Source organism: Peromyscus californicus, unplaced genomic scaffold, assembly GCF_007827085.1.
Source record: "Peromyscus californicus insignis strain IS unplaced genomic scaffold, ASM782708v3 Scaffold_16__1_contigs__length_79575227, whole genome shotgun sequence".
In the NCBI taxonomy this organism is placed as follows: domain Eukaryota; kingdom Metazoa; phylum Chordata; class Mammalia; order Rodentia; family Cricetidae; genus Peromyscus; species Peromyscus californicus.
Genome location: NW_026294458.1, coordinates 75,078,479 through 75,096,178, shown reverse-complemented (window position 1 = coordinate 75,096,178; position 17,700 = coordinate 75,078,479). Strand labels below are relative to the sequence as shown.

The following is a 17,700-nucleotide window of genomic DNA, read 5'->3' as shown; positions in this document are numbered from 1 at the left end:
TCAAGGCCCCTGAAGGCCTTTCACAGCATGGTAGCTGCCTTTGAGTTCTGCAGATCCCAGTCTGAAAGCCCAGCCTGGACTTTGTACGCCTACAGTGCCAAGGTTGGCATTGGAGCAGTGCCTGCTTTGACTCCATTCTGAGAAGTAAGCAAGGTGATCAATTTCAAATTGGAGGCAAGACCAGTGGTGGAAACAGATGCCTCTGTGTGAGGGCAGGAATGCAGAGCCCTGGTGGAAACCAGCCTTCCTCTCCTCGCCTGAGGAACCATCTCCCTCTCTTCTCTTCCCTTCTCTCCTACCTCTCCCCACCCCTCTGCCTCCTTCTCTCTCACACACAGGCAACGCCAATAAGACATCATCTCCCTGCTCTCCCTTCAGGTCCCCAAATCCAACATACTGGTAGAAGCCACCTTAGTTCAAAACCTTTTAAATCCGTAGGTGTTTCTGATCTGCTGGGTTTCTCTCACAATTTAAAAAAACATTTGGTGGCCAGAGCTTATTATCCTGACATGCCTTTAGTCGCAGTACTATGGAGGCAGAGGCAGGTGGATCTCTGTGAGTTCAAGGCCAGCTTGGTCTATATAGAGAGTTCCAGGCCAGCCAGGGAAACACAGTGAGACCTGTCTCAAAAACAAACAAAACAACAAAAAAACAAACCAAAACAAAACAGTGCAAGTCATCAGGGCTCCTGATTTGGGAATCAGGAATTTGGGGATTCCCTCGGGGACAGAGCCTCATAGCTTGGTCCAGGTTCTGCTCTATCAACCCTCTAAACCCGCAGCTAAGAGAGGGCGTGGCTCTGCCCAGGGTAGTGCCTTCCAAACCTCCAGCCGACACTCTCCAGATCCAGGAGAATGCTAACATTATCTCTGGCTGTGCCTCCTGTGCCTAGGAAGGAAGGTGACTGTCCTTGGGATGGAGGGTGACTGCCTTCTCATAGGAAGGTCGTTTGAGCCACCTCCCAGGAGGAGCTCTGGCTCTTCCCTTCATGGATTTGTGTAGAGACATGCATGATCACACACGTGCATGTACTTTAATGTGTTTTAATCTTTACACATGGCATCTTGTCCTGCTACTTGCCTTTCCCCACCTAACTCGGCACATATAAATATACTTCATTTATTTTTAAATTTATTTTTAAATTAGATTTACTTATTTTATTTTACGTACAAGGGGTATTTTGCCTGCATGTATGTGTGTCTGTGCAACTGTATGCCTGGTGCCCACAGAGGCCAGAAGAGGGCGCTGTATCCCCTGGGTCTGTAGTTGTGGACAGTTGCCAGCTGCCAAGTGGGTACTAGGAGTCAAGCCTGGATCCTCTGGAAGAGCATCCAGTGCTCCTAAAGGCTGAGCCATCTTCCAGGCCTCTGTACTTCAATCATTTTAAGGATCTGGTTTTTATTTATGGGAGCAGGTCTGCATGTGAGTATGTCACATGTGTGCAGGTGCCCTCAGAGGCCAGAGAGGGCCCCAGGTCCCTGAGCTGGAGTTACGGGACGTTGTGAGCTGCCTGGGTCCTCTGCAAGAGCATAAGCACTCTCAACTGCCTGAGGCATTTATTTGCCTCGCTCATCTGACTGGCTGAATATTACTCCATCAGGTGGACACTCCATTGCCATTTATTTTAACTAGTTGGTCAGTAAAGGCCAAGATGTCAAGAATCATGTCAATGTCAATAATCCCCTAGTTAGAACATAACCCTCGGGAGCAATCTTTCTGTCTCCATGTGCTCTCAGGCAGTATTGTCCTACAAATGAAAGCCAACTAGCAGTTACTGAAGCAAAGATCTCCTCTCCCTGACCACATGGAGCTGTCCCACCATCCCTGGTTGCCTCTGCTGGAGCCCTGCTCACGGCCAGCTGAGGGGCCTCAGCTTCCTCTTCGTCACTCCGTGTTTCAGCAGAGACACAAGTCAACTCTTAGCCGAGCAAAGTGCTTCATCTCCATTCTTCCTTAAACAACGGTCCTGGGTTCAGCAGGGCACACCGTCTCCATCCCCTGGGCAAGCCCTCAACTTAGAGCAGCTGGCTACTTATGAAGCTCCCCATTATCCCGCCATACAGCTCCCCACAGGAGCATCTGGGCAGAGTCATTAAAAACTAGCTCTTCCCAGAGAACAGTTTCAAGGGTTACTAATAGTGTTCACAAACTGTTGATTTGGGATAGAGCCATATGCCAGACACACTCTTGATAATCCTTCCCAGGTTTCTCCAGGCAGTCAAAACTACATCAAGTAGATGATGACTGAACCTATTGTAGACCCTTTGGTTGGGAGAAATTGCTTCAATATGAGGCTTTCAGCCCAAACAGACCAACCGACTTCATGACTGGATGAGCTTCGAGGGGCAGCCTCTCTCTCCAAGCAAATGCTGTTGTTCCATCCTGATAACACTGAGGATGGTCATCTCAGGTCTTGGTGTGGCTCCTTGTACTTCTGAATCTACCCAGCTTCCTGCAGTCATAAAAAAAAAAAAATGACCACATGGAGGAGCAAAGAAAAGAAACACATGGCTTCCAGATGCCTCCACATCAGGAAGGATGCTCCAGATGAGAGGAAATGGGCATGGTGGGAGGAGATCAAGGTATGGAAAAGAGGCTAAAATTAGTCTGTATCTCTCAGCCGATAGTATACAGGACTTTTAAATCAGTCATTTTTATTAATATCGATTGTGAGAATTATCTTCTGGACTACTAAGACATTTACAGCTGAATTGGGGAACCAGGGTACCCACATGTGTAAGATGGACAATAATACAAGGAAGCGAGGGACTGAGATTAGGTGAACGTTCAGTGTGGACTCGGGTGGAGCCCTCAGTGAGACAACAACATAGAGCTTCCAAACATTAGCCATTCTTGATGGGGATCCAACCTGGACCCCTTGACTGACCTGAAGCTTTAGGGTCTCCACCCACTGGGTATGGAGGGTCCTCTCCAAACATCTCCCTGTGCCTCTGCCGTCTCCCCTACCTCGACGCAGCTGTTGAAGAGTGTGGTTTCTCTTCTCTCATCTGCATCCCATCAGCCCTCTCCAATCTGTCCAGAAAAGTAGCTCTGCAAACAGACAAGACAGGATCAAGTGAAAACGTGGTTATCACCTACTTAAGGCACCACGGGTAGCTTGGGGAGCGTGGAGACTGTATATGAGTCTCTAGAAGGTTCTTTCTTCCCAGGACCTCTAGAGGAAGTCAGTGTAGCCATGGCCATAGAGCAGCTAGAACAGGAAGCCGGAGGTGGGAATGGTGGAGCCTGAAGGATCTGAGCTGGCTTGCTTCATTTATTTATTCACTTTACCGGTGTTTGTGTGCCGTCATCTGGATGGCTTGCTTAGGACCAGGCTGTGGACCCCTTTTCAATAAAGAGCCGGCCTGATGCGTGAGCCACCACGCACCTCACACCTGGCTGTCCTGCCGAGTTAAAGGGCTGGTCTGGCAACACAGTCTCTGAGGAAAATTAAACATAAAGTTGATGGTGTTCAGCATCATCGATGTTAAAATATAAATGTCTACAAGCCCCTCACAAGTAAATTTAAAAAAATAAAAATAAAAGTAAGAGCCAGGCAGAGGTGCCGCACGCCTTTAATCCCAACACTCGGGAGGCAGAGCCAGGCAGATCTCTGCGAGTCTGAGGCCAGCCTGGTCTACAGGGTGAGTTCCAGGACAGGCACCAAAGCTATACAGAGAAATCCTGTCTTTAAAAACAAAACAAGGGGCTGGGATTTAGCTCAGTGGTAGAGCGCTTGCCTAGCAAGTGCAAGGCCCTGGGTTCGGTCCTCAGCTTCAGAAAAAAAAAAAAAAAGAAAGAAAGAAAAGAATGTTCTTAAGCAGGTTGGGGACAGCATGCTCAGTGTTACCAAGAAAGCCTTGTCCCTGTAACTCGTGTCCCTGAGACTCTGTGGATGTTTCAACAAATATTTCCCTGTATTGGACCACAAGGCCATGCACCCTAGGATTCAGTCCCTTGGAGCTTCCTTCCAAGGGGCGTCTTTACAGAATACAGCAACTATCCATGAGCCCTGGGTGAGCGCCTGGTGTGGTGGCTTCTGTCCTCTCCAAGCCTGTACCTCAAAGAGAAGAGACCCAGGCAGGGCCGCAGAACCCTCACCTCCTAACTAAAGGCAACTGCTCCTGCGAGTTTATGGTCTGGTCCTTTTCAGTTTCTCGTGTGTCACTTTTCTAGGGGCTGCATGGGCCAGCCGTCTGGACAAGGGCCAAGACGCCGCCGCAGACTGTTGAAGGCTCACTCTCTACTCTTCTACTGACACCAGCGACCACCCAGCCCCGCCAAGCCACATGGCCTCTTGCTTGCCTGATGTATGAGGTGGGTAGCAAGCTTTTCCCTCAGAAGAGGACTCCGAGGGATTAATTACTTAAAGTCCATAAACATGTATCATTATAACTCTTATTCCAGTTCCTACTCAAAGCTGAAATGGCCAAAAGGAAAGAAAATAGCGAGCCGGGTTCCGTCCGAAGGCAGCTCCCTCTGCCGCTCGGTATTTCTGGTCTGGTGACTGTCCCCAGAGCCCTGGGTTCCTTTGACACGGAGCCACGGTTGGCACATTTGAGAATGACGGGCCAAGAACCCAGCTGAACCCTGGACGAAACTAGGTTCTGGGTGTTCCTATACCTTGCCCTAGTAGAGCACAGACATCCCCAGTGAGGCCCAGGGGACGTGCGCGGCGGCAGCAGGGTATAAGCTTCCCCCTCAAGATCTTGGGGGCTTGACAGGAGGTGTAAGTGGCCAGGAGACAGAGTTTGGGTTTGAAAGGTGTGTGTTTAAAAGCACTGCCTTGTGGACGTTTTCAGCGAACACGGGTTTTCTGTGTGTGGACTGCACTGGTTAAACAGTACCTCTCCCTCTACCACTCACACTCCCTCATGAGAGTTCCTCAAGAGACACTTACCCATGATTCCTCTTCACTCTGAGGCTGAAACTATTCCCCCTGGCCTCGCTGCGGCGTCCCTGCGGTCAGCACGATCCATCATACGTCTATCCTTCTCCCAATTCTACCCCAAACAGGCAAATGGTCATTCTCACTTTCCAATCCCAGGGTACATTCACCAGCTTGGCTTCCCCTTGTGGGGGCTCCCGTAGGTGGCTGACATCTGGAAGTGCCCATCATGTGCAGGGGGGTAGCTGTCCCACCTTAGCAGTAGGAGCCCTCTCCTGCTTAGCCGTGGGAAGTCAGGACGTAAACAGAAGGAAAAGCAGCCATGACTGGGGCCATGTTGAAGCAAGGTAATTCTGTGACATTGTTTAAACCCGTGGTTTTTAAAGATTTGTTCAATATTTACTTAGACGAAAGGCCCAGGTCACTAAGTAAATAAATGGAGGGCTCAGCAGGAGGAAAGGCCCCAGGGCAGGTAGCTGCAGCCTCCCCATAGTCTCCAGAGAATACATTCCTGGCAAGAATTTGTACCACCTCTCAGCAAAACAAAAGCCCCACAACTAATCTCACCCACCTGCCAGACAAGGCTATGCTCTGGAGCGGACTGGGCAAGGGTCTACCTCCTGACTCCAGGTGCTTCCAGATGCCACACTTCTTCCCTGGTCCCTCCCCACCCCCCTGGGCGTGACTATGGGGCAAGAGTATCCCATCTCCTCTCACTACTGGTCTGGACCACTCAGCTGGACCACCCTGACTCAAAGATGTGGCTTCTTTTCAAGTGCACGAGGAGGCTGTTCTTGTAGGGGAAAGCTCTGTGTCTGCCCCTTCCCTTTCCCACCGGAGCTCTCTGGAACTGCACAGCACATCTGATGGAACATGACCTGGACAGTGCATGAGAGTCAGGAAGGATGCTTGTGGTTCTTTGGGTCTCATAAGCTCTGTCCTGACTTCCTCCCCTGATCCTCCCCTTCAGATCTTCCCAGTTACCCCTCCGGCCTTTACAGCACTACTTTTGATACAAAAACCACCCCCTTCCCACCCCCACAGCTTGCTAAACTTTGTCTTGGCCTTCTCCATCATTTCCATGAAGGCAACTTGAGCTGCATGGAAACTAGCTTTTTGACATGCAGTAGTATGCTCTTCCCTTGCCTCTTCGGGGCAAGGCCCACAGCTGTGGCTCAAAACTACCCCTTAGAACACACCCCAGGAGGCAGAAGAAAGACTAGGGTGGAGTAGAGAATGTGTTCACAGAACCTTCTAAACTCTTGGCAGCACTGGGCTGAGAGTTCCAGAATAGACAAGAATTGCTGTTTCCAGCTCTCACTGCCTGAGAACGTGCAGCCTGAGGTGTGTATGTTGGTGTGTGTGTGTGTGTGTGTTGTTTATTCATATGTATACATGGGAATTATATATGACTCTTAAGGAAAATATTTCTGAGGCCAATGGCATCATAATGAATCAGTACTGTGCAGAATGGAATTCACTAGGAGCCATGTGCACCCCATTTAAAACGTTAGGCAACTGTGGTTGCTAACACGCTCCCTCTCATAAAGCAGGGACACGTCAACAATGATCTTTCCCTTCTGTTTTAGTTCTACAGTGAAATTAAATACTTGGTCAGTTGCCCTGGGCTTTTTCACCTATGGTGGCCATGATCCCGGGAAGCCCTGGGCCCCTGACACACACCTGTGACCCTAGCACTAGAGGGGCAGAGACCAGTGCATCCCTGAAGGCTGTCGACCAGCCTAGCAGAAGAGATGAGCTCTGGTTCAGTGAGAGACCCTGCCTCAAAGAGTACGAGGAAGGAAAACTACGGAAGACCTGTGGCATCAGTCTCTGGTCTCCACACATGCACATCCATGTGAACACATGCATACACACACCCATATGTATACACCCATATATATACCACACACACATATGTATACACCCATATATATACCACACACACCCATATGTATACAGCCATATATATACCACACACACATATGTATACACCCATATATATACCACACACACACATATGTATACACCCATATATATACCACACACACACACCCATATGTATACACCCATATATATACCACACACACACAAGGAAGAGAGACATTTTGTTACGATGTTTTTATCAGTATCAGTGGTTATAACCTAGTATGTTGGAAGTTATTTTTCTTTGAAGGGCTAGACAAAATATGTGAGTATTTGTTCCACTACTTAAGCAAACAAAAATATACACAAAATGGGATTTTGTTGTTGTTCAGGGTTTTTTTTGTTTATTAAGACTTATTATTTATTTATGTGTTTGTGTCTGTGTGTATGTGCAAGTGTGTGCAGATACCTCCAGAGGCCAGAAGATCGCATCAGATCCCCTGGAGCTAGAGGGGCTGGCAGTTGGGTGCTGCAGGCCTTGGGTGCTGGGAGCTGAACTCAGGTTCTCTGTAAGAACAGTGGGTGCTCCTAACCCACCGAGGCAGCTCTGCAGCCCTGCCTGATGGTTGTTTTGGAGGGAGAGAGAGAGAGAGAGAGAGAGAGAGAGAGAGAGAGAGAGAGAGAGAGAGAGAGAATGAGAGGGGGGGTTGTATTAAAATCAAGGCTTCTCAAGGGCTAAGCAATGCTATGTATTTCCTAGTCCCCCGATTTCTTTTCATTAGATTTCACATTACTCTGTTAATTTACTATGGGAGTTTTAATTGCTTCCAATGTTTGCCCCGCCCAGTGGAGGTTACTGAGCTGTTGTTACTCTAAGTATATCTCTGGAAGCTTCCAGGGTTTTCATTCTGCCCTGAAGCCTACATCCCTAAGGCCAAGGTAGTGATACATTCCTGACGGGGAAAATTTGGGTTTTGAATGCCTAGAAGGCCAATACTCTCACTAACAGTGGGTGGTTTACATTTAACCGACCAACTTCCCCTTTCCCTTGCTTGTCCGTGATAAGCTGGGAATAATTGGAGCAGAGTAGACAGATCTGCTGCCTTTGGGACAGAAGAAGCCACATTTTTTTTCACTCACTATTACTTTGTGTTTTATTCTAATCCAGCATCAGCCTTTTCTGTCGGTGTTTAGATGCCCTCTGCACAGCCCATCCCAGACCAGTCAGTAAAATGCAAGTGATTGTCAAGTCGGGAGTGTGGATAAAAGGAAGCAACTACTCTCTATCCAGACAGAACAGCTTTTCAGTTCACTTTCTAAAGAAGTTGACATGTAGTGAGATATTTCGGAGAGACCATAACGCAGAGAAGTAAAACACCTCGGTGCCTCAAATTATGAAGCCTCGAAATCTTTTGTCTTCAAATGGAGCAGCGTGCTTCCAGAACTTGGCTTTCAGAGTTCCTTTTGGAGCCTGAAAGAGTGGATCACAGCACCATCTAGTGGACATCAGTGGTTTAACGGTTGGCGCCAAAGAGGAGGAAAACACGTTTAAATACTGTGTTTCACCTTCCTTCCATTCATTTCCCGGTTTTGTTTTTTTGTTTTTTGGGGTTTTTTTTGTTTTTCGAGACAGGGTTTCTCTGTGTAGCTTTGCGCCTTTTCCTGGAACTCACTTGGTAGCCCAGGCTGGCCTTGAACTCACAGAGATCCGCCTGGCTCTGCCTCCCGAGTGCTGGGATTAAAGGTGTGCGCCACCACCGCCCGGCCCGGTTTTGTTTTTAACATCTTTTAAATTAGGGTGTATCTGTAGCTGACAGCATGACACAATTTAAATCATTTTCTTTATCGGTGATCCTTCATCCAACAACTGACTCCCAGTTTCACCAAAATACAATTTTTATTGTACTTTGTGGGGTACCATTCATTCAGGCATTTTCCCAGGGACAGTTACTGAATATCCACTTGATGTCTGGGACTCTTTGAATTATTGTGTGTTAATCACTGCATATGTTTTTGTTCAATCACATTCAAGCTCTTGATTGTGGTGCACAACACGGCTTTTTCTTTGTGATCCGTCGGTGTTCGTGAGAAGTAACTCCATGCATTTACAGATCCATCACTGTGGGCTTTCATTTGGCCTTAAAGCCTGTGTCATTTGACTCAGAGAATGGTGCTCACCTGAAAAGGGAAATCCAGGCAGCCATCCTCAACCCTGACTGCATGTTAGAGTCCCCTACAGGGATTCCTAAATTTTCTCAGAGATCTGACATGTGGTCTAGGAGTGAGGCCCAGATATTTCAAGGAACCTACTGTGTGCTGGCATGAATTTTCTCCTTCTTTATGGTCAGATTCATGCCAGGTTATATAGTTGGCAGTCAAATGATTAGTCATGTCTGTTAAACATTTGGTGGAAAACTTAGTATTTCGAAGTACAGAGCTCTTGGCTGGGTGCTGTGGTGTACATCTGTAATCCCAGCACTTGGAAGGTAGAGGCAGGAGGGTTAGGATTTGAACGGCCTCCTAAGTGCAAGTGAGTTTGAGGACAGCCTGAGCTATTTGAATCCCTGTATCAAACCATGAAAAAGTAGACAATTCTAATTTCTTATGAGAAAGATATTTAAGGATGCAAAAACTACTCTGTGAGTGTTCATGTATGTGTATGTGACAGTGTGTGTGTATGTGTGTGTGTGTGTGTGTGTGTGTGTGTGTGTGTGTGTGTGTGCAAGACTGTGTGTGTGGGCATGACAGTGGGAGCCAGAGGACTATTTTGAGTGACATTCCTCAGGAGTCATCAACCTTTCTTTGAAAATAATGTTTTCACTAATCCTTTGGTGATTTCATATTTGATCATGTTCCTCTTCTTCTTCTTCCTCCTTCTCATCCTCCTCCCCTTCCATTTTTTGAGACAGGGTCTCTCACTAGCCTGGTGTGCCCTGATGCTGCTAGGCTTTGGTGAACTAGCTACAACACACAGCACCATGCTCGACTTTCTGTCCATGCTCTAGGGATCTAACTCAGGGCCTTCGTGCTTGCAAGAGACCACCTGCCAAAGCACGGCAGGCCGACTGGAGCCATGACGGTCAGGGGAGTCTGCTCCTAAGTGCAGTCAGATGACACAGTAGGCCGACTGGAGCCGTGACAGTCAGGGGAGTCCGCTCCTAAGTGCAGTCAGATGACACAGTCACTTTTTAGAACTGTCACCCACGCAGTGTCATTTGAAATGAACACAATAAGAATGTGACAGGTGCGCCCCTGCAATACAGCTTAACACGCACAACTCTGTAAGCCGAGGGGTCTGAGGTACCATCTTCTTGGGATCCTCTTCTTGGCTGAGGATGATCTCTGCCCACTCCGGGGCTGAGCCCAGCATTGCAGAGATGGCCTGGCTGTCCCTTGCCTTCAAATAGTGCGGTTGTGTGTAATGGGATTCTGCATCAGACCCCTCCTGGGGGAGAACAGGGTTTCGCTAGCGCCCGCATGAGAGGAAGGGCCCCCCATCCCCCTCAGGGCTTCCACCTTTTGCTGACTTTGCCATCTTAGGCGAGCTTGAGCTCATCGAGCCTCTCGTTGGCCAGATTCTTATGCGAAACTGGGACAGAAATAACAAGGATAACACAAAGTGGATACAGTGGAAAGCAGCACTGCTCGTGGCAGGTTCTAACGCCTTTAGTGTGCTGTGGTGTTCTCCAGACCGTTCAAAGGCTTTGATGTAACTAACCCCCTTTAGCCAATCTCATGCAGTCTTTACAGACGTGAGTGCAGGGCACAGGATCTTGCTGCTATCTGCAGGCCTTTCACAGCTAAGTACTAAAAAATAAACATTTAAGGCTGGGGAGATGGCTCAGTGGTTAAGAGCACTGACTGCTCTTCCAGAGGACCCGGGTTCAATTCCCAGCAACCACATAGCAGCTAACAATTGTCTCTAACTGCAAGATATGACACCCTCACACAGACATACATGCAGGCAAAACACCAATAAATTAAAAAATAAAAATAAATATTTAGGGAATCTGGCAACTTACTAATGGCCAAAGAAGGAAGAAGAGAGAGAGAGAGAGAGAGAGAGAGAGAGAGAGAGAGAGAGAGAGAGAGAGAGAGAGAGAGAGAGGAAGGAAGGAAGGAAGGAAGGAAGGAAGGAAGGAAGGAAGGAAGGAAGCTGAGAGCGTAGTCCTGTGGTAGAGTGCTTACCTAACATGCATAAGGCCCTGAATTCAATTCCCAGCTCCAAAACTAAGCTAAGAAAATAAATACTGGGTGTGTGGTGTGCATAAAACCTCACATTTGATCCATTTGATTCATAAACCAGACGTGAGGTTGCATGCCTGTAATCCCAAAATTTAGGAGGTAGAAGCAAGCAGATCAGAAGTTCAAAGTCATCCTCAGCTACATAATGAATTTGAGGTTCACCTGGGCTACATGAGACAATGACACAATGGATGGATGGATGGATGGATGGATGGATGGATGGATGGATGGATGAATGGAATGAAAATATTTCCTAGGGGGGAAATATGGCTGTACAGTTGGAGCTGAAAGAACAGAATGTGTTGCCTTTCTGGTCAGGTCAGGCAGCGGCTGGATGTGTCACAGTTCTGAGGCATCTCTGAGGCTGCAGAAGCAGCATGTGCCCAGCCTGACTGACCTCAGGTTAGCTGCAGGCTGAGGGTCAGATGAGGAAAACTGGTTCTTCTTCCCTCCCAATGGATGTCCCATTTCACTTGCCCAGCCCCTGATTTAGACCTGCCGTAAGGCTCCTGGATGTGGGGCTGTGCGCGCACTCTCCATAAACAGACTACAAAGGGGGACGTCTGCGGCCAAGCCAAGGCAAATACAACTATGAAAACCAATCCCGGCTTGCCCCAAGGCGTTTCCAAAAGGAAAATAAACATTGTGAATGAACAGCACGCTCTAATTCTCTGCCTCAGGGGAACCAGGGGAGGATGGGCCAGCTCTGTTTGCAGCTGGGGCAGGCTTCTGGGCTCAGCTCTGCCCTCCTGGGAAGCCCTGGGGACCCTCAGGTTCTACCACCAGCCACTGATTCTGTGAGAACACCCCTCTACATAGGGCTGCAGCCCTGGCAACTGAGCACCTGGGAAGCGGGAAGTCACTGCCGGCTTTGCCAGTGGGGCTCCGTGGGCTGGAGGAACCCAGGGTCTGTCTTCAGCTGATACGACATTCAGCTGGATGACTATTGATGGTCTCTGTGTCTAGATGGCAGATTGTCCTTTACCATGTGTAAGAATCATTGCACTGGGTGGAGCTGACACGGAGACAGATTCCCAGCTCTGTACCCCGAAATCCTGACTCAGAAGAATAGGGCTTGAGGTCCTGATGTTCATGTCAGTGAGCTCCCAGAGAGCCTTGGGCACACTCTAAACACGGTACTAAGACTGTTTCCAGCCTCACTTGTATTTTACTAGTCCCTCAGGAACCCAGCCCATAACGCAGAGGGATGTTCTGTACAGATCTTACATGAAAAATGTTCTCAGCATCTGGACTGTTCTCGGGGGCAGAAGTCCAGTGGTACCCTGGAATCTGGTTTCAAAAACCCTAAACCAGAGCAGGGAGACAGTGTGTGGATGCAATACCAGTGATGGAGAAGGAGCAGGTCATGCAGGGAGGGAGGATCCCTTCGTGTGTCTCCTCACAGGTCCACACAGTCTACCTTGCAGGCCTCCGGCCACTTGGGAGCAAGCTCAGGGAATCCCTTCACTTCAGTGACACTGGGGGAGATCCAAGGCCTAGAAGAGGAGGAAGGAAGAGAGGACCTGCCAATGCCCCGGGGCTGAAATACACACCCAGAGGCTGCCGGTGCTTGCAAGAGTTGAAAAGTTTTGCTTCTGTAGTGTAGACTTGATAAGGTAAGGAAGGACTGGGATTTTTTTAGGATTTCAACAGTGACAAAAAGAAAAAAAAATCTCTCCTATATCAGAAGAGGAAGTTCCTGGGACAGGGGTGGGCTGAGATGGGCGGGGCTGCAGGGCTCCCCAGGGAGCCCAGAGCTGTCCATGTCTACTCCTGACAGCATCCAGGCCAGGACCAGGTCCTCAGAGCAGATCCCCGTAGGCACAGTGGCTGTCACTCCCCGGGCTGTTCTTTCTTCTTTTCCTAAGTTCTTGTCACAGGATGTGTACTCAGTGAAGTTCTCTAAGCCTCCTCCAGAAACCAGAGGATTTTCTGATGGTTGAGTGTGGAGACGCAGCTCAGCGGCAGAGTGTTTGCTGATCATGTGTAAGGCCCGGCACTCACATGTCAGCACTGAAGGGTGAAGGAAGGCGCTTGGCTTCACAGCCTGGCAGAACCTGTGTAAATGTGAGGAGAGAACCAGCTCCACAGGGCTGTTCTCTGATCTCCACACGGCCATCCCCTGTAGCTAGAGTTTTCCTGCCTGGCCCACAGTCAGGACAAATCTCTGTCACCAGCCAGTCCCACAGCCGCTCAGACCCAACCAAGTAAACACAGAGACTTATATTGCTTACAAACTGTATGGCTGTGGCAGGCTTCTTGCTAACTGTTCTTATATCTTAAATTAACCCATTTCTATTAATCTATACCTTGCCACATGGCTTGTGGCTTACTGGCATCTTCACATGCTGCTTGTTATGGCGGCGGCTGGCAGTGTCTCTCTCCGCCTCCCTGTTCTCTCAGTTCTCCTCTCTGTTAGTCCCGCCTATACTTCCTGCCTGGCCACTGGCCAATCAGTGTTTTATTTATTGACCAATCAGAGCAACAGATTTGACATACAGACCATCCCACATCAGTCCCCTATAAATCCCAACATAGGGAAGGGTGAACTCAGAGCAGCTGCATTTACAGAGAGGTGAATTCCCATGAGCCATGGGTTCACTGGCTCCAAAGCTCGTGTGTGTTCTCTTGCCTGTTCCCGAGGCTTGCCATCAGGAATTCTTCTCTCTGTGTCTCTCTGCCTCTGTCTCTGTCTCTGTCTCTCTCTCTCTGTGTATCTCTCTGTCTCTCTCTGTCTCTCTCTGTCTCTCTCTGTCTCTCTCTCTCTCTCTCTCTCTCTCTCTCTCTCTGCCTCTCTCCCTCTCTCTCAGAGAAATCTGAGAGCATCCATCTTCTTAGAATTACCCATATGCCTGCCATATCCGAGCCATTGGTACCACTGGTCTCTTCAGCCACTGGTTGCCTAGGAGCAGACAGGTTGCATCAGGACCTGCAGTCTGGGTCTGCCTTTTGGGTGTCCACCCGGTGTCTCTGCTGAAGACCAGGGCCTGAGGGACTGGGGTGATGGGATTTTCATATGTGTAATTCCCTGCCAGGCCAGCGGGATTCCCACTCCATCCCTGGTCGAGATGGACCTCTTGTAGTCACTGGCTTCCAGCTAGACTCTTGGGTGTAGGCTGTGTCCATTTTGGATAATACGACAAAGTCCTCTCTACACCCATAAGGGTAATCAGAAATCCTAACTTACTTAAAAATGTTGTCAAATAGAATTTAGAAATATTTATATTATATACCATAATCAAATGGGATTTATTCCAGAGATGCAAGAGTGATTCAATATCTGAAGACCAATCAGTGTCATCCACCATCACAACAATAGGAAAAGACTCAAAACTGTTCAAGTTTGACACTCATGCAGTAGAGGTGAGGACAGAATAAGGTCGTCCGTGAAATACATACAGCTAATGTCACAGTCAGCCTTCAGTAGCTGTAGGTTCTACATCCACAGACTCAGCTGACTGTGAGTCGAAAATACTAGGGAAACCTGCATCTGTCACCACTCCATAAACAATACCACAGGACTGTGGCAGTCCCTGACTTGCAGGGCATCAGCTCACTCGGCCCTGTCTTCACACGGCCCACTTCCCCCACCCCACTTCCCCCACCCAACCTCCCCCCCTTTTCTTTCAGGACATCTGCCATTGGGTTGAGGGCCCATCTTAATCCTTATATGATCTCATCATATTTTTCTGCCTTGAGACAGGATCTCCCTGTGTGGTTCTGGCTAGCCTGGAGTCCACCATGTAGACCAGGCTGGCCTCAAACTCTTGGGGCAACTCCTGCCTCTGCCTCCTGAGTGCTGGGACAGGCGCATACCACCATGCCCAGATAATAATTTCTTATTTACATCGACAAAGACCCTGGTTCCAAACAGGTCACATTCTAAAGCTCTGGGTGGATGTGAGTTCAGAGGTAGACGGACACACAAGGGTTCATGGCAGGGGTTCAAGGGCAAAGTTCCACATCTCTGTTCTTCCTGAAGTGGTGGGACCCCAGGAGGGCGCAAGTTCTAGGAAAAGATCAGCCCCCATCATCTGATTCATCCTGCATGTACCACATTTGTTTCCATACTGCCTATGCTTTTACAATTGACCTTCAGAAGTCCCCAGCCTCCGGCAACGCTGCCCCGTAGCGAGTGTGCCCCGTAGCACGTGTGCCCCGTAGCGTGTGTGTGCCCCTTAGCGAGTGTGCCCCATAGCGCGCGTGCCCCGTCGCGCGTGTGCCCCGTAGCGCGCGTGCCCCGTAGCGCATGCGCCTGGCTCCCCTTTCTGAAGCAGCCCTTCCCCTGCCCTTTTATGGCCATTTGCTTATTTGTTCATACCCTTTCTTGTTCCAAAAAAGGTTTCAGGCAGATGGCTTTTATTACCGGCTGCAAGAGAACACTGGGATCCTGTGGCACGGTCTCCTCGGCAAACACACACTGCCATGAAGCCAACATGAAAAGGTCTAAACGCGCTCGGCAATTAAAATGACGGGGTCGAGTTTGACACTGGGTTCCTGTCCCCGCTCTCCCTGACTCCAGGGTACACACCCAGTCCTGGCTGTTCTCTTTCTAAAAGCTGGATGTGTAGCTGGCTTCTTGTTTTCTGGGTGACCTCTGAATAGAAGAGGGTAGATTCCCGGGTAAACTGTAGGGCCCTCTGTGAGGAGAGTCCACTGAGGGACATGGGGGCATTTAAGTACCAGAATTGTGCCCCGTAGTCACATGAGACCCTAACTGGCTTGCTGGAAAAGCTGCGAGCCCCTTGGCTAATGCTTTACAACAAGACATGGCAAAAAATATGCAGCTTCCTGGTTTAACATGAGGCCAAGGAGGGTCTTTCTCTGGCTTAATTATTCTCCTTTTTACCTTGTTTACCGAGAACTTCTAGAATGATTGGGCTTTGCCACTGTCAAAGTCACTTCTGCATGTCCAGGTGTATACATGTACTTGCCAGAGTGTGCATGCCTCTGTGTGTGTGTGTGTGTGTGTGTGTGTGTGTGTGTGTGTGTGTGTGTGTCCATGTCTGTGTGTGCTTGTGTGTGCATGCGGTGTGTGTCCATGTGTGAGCTTATTTGGGGAAGAGACAGGGCAGGGCAGGGCAAAACAAACCTGTTACACACACACATATTAAATTGACTGTCTGTATAATTCAGACTCTTCCCTTCCTGTGGGCAAGGCCCTGATGGTGTCTGAGGCATCTCTCAAGCCCCTGCCTTCCTCCTAAGCCCCCTGCTGTCTGGTTCATGGCAACTGAAATATTTTGGAAGTGTGTGCCCCCTGCAAAGTCCTGCAGGCCCCTCAGATGTGACAGGCATTCTCTACAACCAGGCACAGACCAGGAGAGTTATCAGAACACTTCCTGATAGCTACACCTGGACACACAGCAGATTCTGACTGGTACCCTGTACCTAGACACAGGGCCCCATCTCAAACCCTTTTCTCAGAACACTAGCCATTTCTGGTGGCTCCAGGGAGGTCTGGTAACTCTGAGATAGTGATTGTGGAGGGAGAACACAAAGCTTGTCTAGAAGGAGGCCTTGGGTGAGGAGGACCAGACAAGATGGCTGGCAATGATAGCGGCTTCCTCCTGTGCACACACTTCATTAAACACCACTCACGTGAGGGTGCTTATACCATTACAAGGTCTGAGGCACACTAGAGGTGTGACGTTGGGTGCCAGCAGACAAGTGTGTTAGAGAGGTAGCAATTGGGGGTGTGGGTTGCCCAGGGCAGGTGTGGCAGGCACCGCTCTGCACCAGATCTGCTGCAGGCCGTGTGGCACCTCTGCCTGGGGCAGCCTCCAAGGGCTGAGGGAGCCTCCCTCCCACAGCATCAGGCTTCCTGTCATGACCTTGAGTCCTAATGTAAGTATTCTCCGGGATTTCCATCTGGCTCTCGGCCACTGACAGAACAGAGATGGGAAAAGGGTGTTTCCATTGTCTGAGAACACAGTATCCCACAGAACTCCTTCCTCATAAACGTGGGCAAGGACAACTGGCTGATCATGTGAGCTCAATGCATTTGTATTTATACTTTTACACTTACATATAAAATATGAGGTAAAACAATGCTACCCTAAGGACCAGGTGTCTCCAAACTTCAAGCCTTGGTCCTCGGGATGGCACCATTGGGCGGTGATGGGCAGGACCTAATGAGAGGGTTTTTTTGTTTTTTGTTTTTTGTTTTTTTTTTTTGTCGTGAGACATTCTTGTGAGGAGATCATGAGACCCCAGTTTCTCTGCTTCCCCTTTTCTTCCTGTCCGGTCATAGAGAGCAGCACTCCACCTCACACTCCCGGTCATGAAGCCCTCGGCGAGCAACAGGCCACTGGTCATGGGTGAATTCTCTAAAACTCTGAACCAAAATAAATCTTTCTTCTTTTTAAGTTAATTGTTTCAGGGTTTTTGTTGCAGCAATGGAAAACTAAATAACACAAACACCCGAAAAATAAAATGCACCACTTTAATGGTTGACTCAAGACAGCTCTCACTTCCAAAGGAATCAGCGGTTCATTCTGAGCTAAATCAGTGACTTGGGAACAGATTTGGGTTGGCTCAAAAGACATGTTCCGGGGTTGAGAAGATGGCTCAGTCATTTGAGAGCACTGACTGCTCTTCCAGAAGACTCGGGCTCAATCCCCAGCACCCACATGGTGCCTCACAACCATCTGTAACTCCAGATGTGGGACTCTGCACCATTTTTTTTTAATCTCCATGGA

General features: G+C 48.9%; 1 protein-coding gene across 12 annotated transcripts in view; it reads left to right on the top strand.

The window, feature by feature from the left end:
• The window catches only part of Cldn14 (claudin 14), a 103,523-nt gene that overhangs the window by 64,574 nt on the left and 21,249 nt on the right, over positions 1 to 17,700 (top strand). For 11 of the 12 annotated variants that reach the window (XR_008218930.1, XM_052741243.1, XM_052741248.1 and 8 more), the window contains one exon: positions 4,177 to 4,317. The exons of the other annotated variant lie outside the window; for it this stretch is intronic. The gene's annotated coding sequence lies outside the window, so the exon portion shown is untranslated. The remainder of the gene's footprint in view (positions 1 to 4,176; positions 4,318 to 17,700) is intronic. 12 annotated transcript variants of the gene reach the window in all.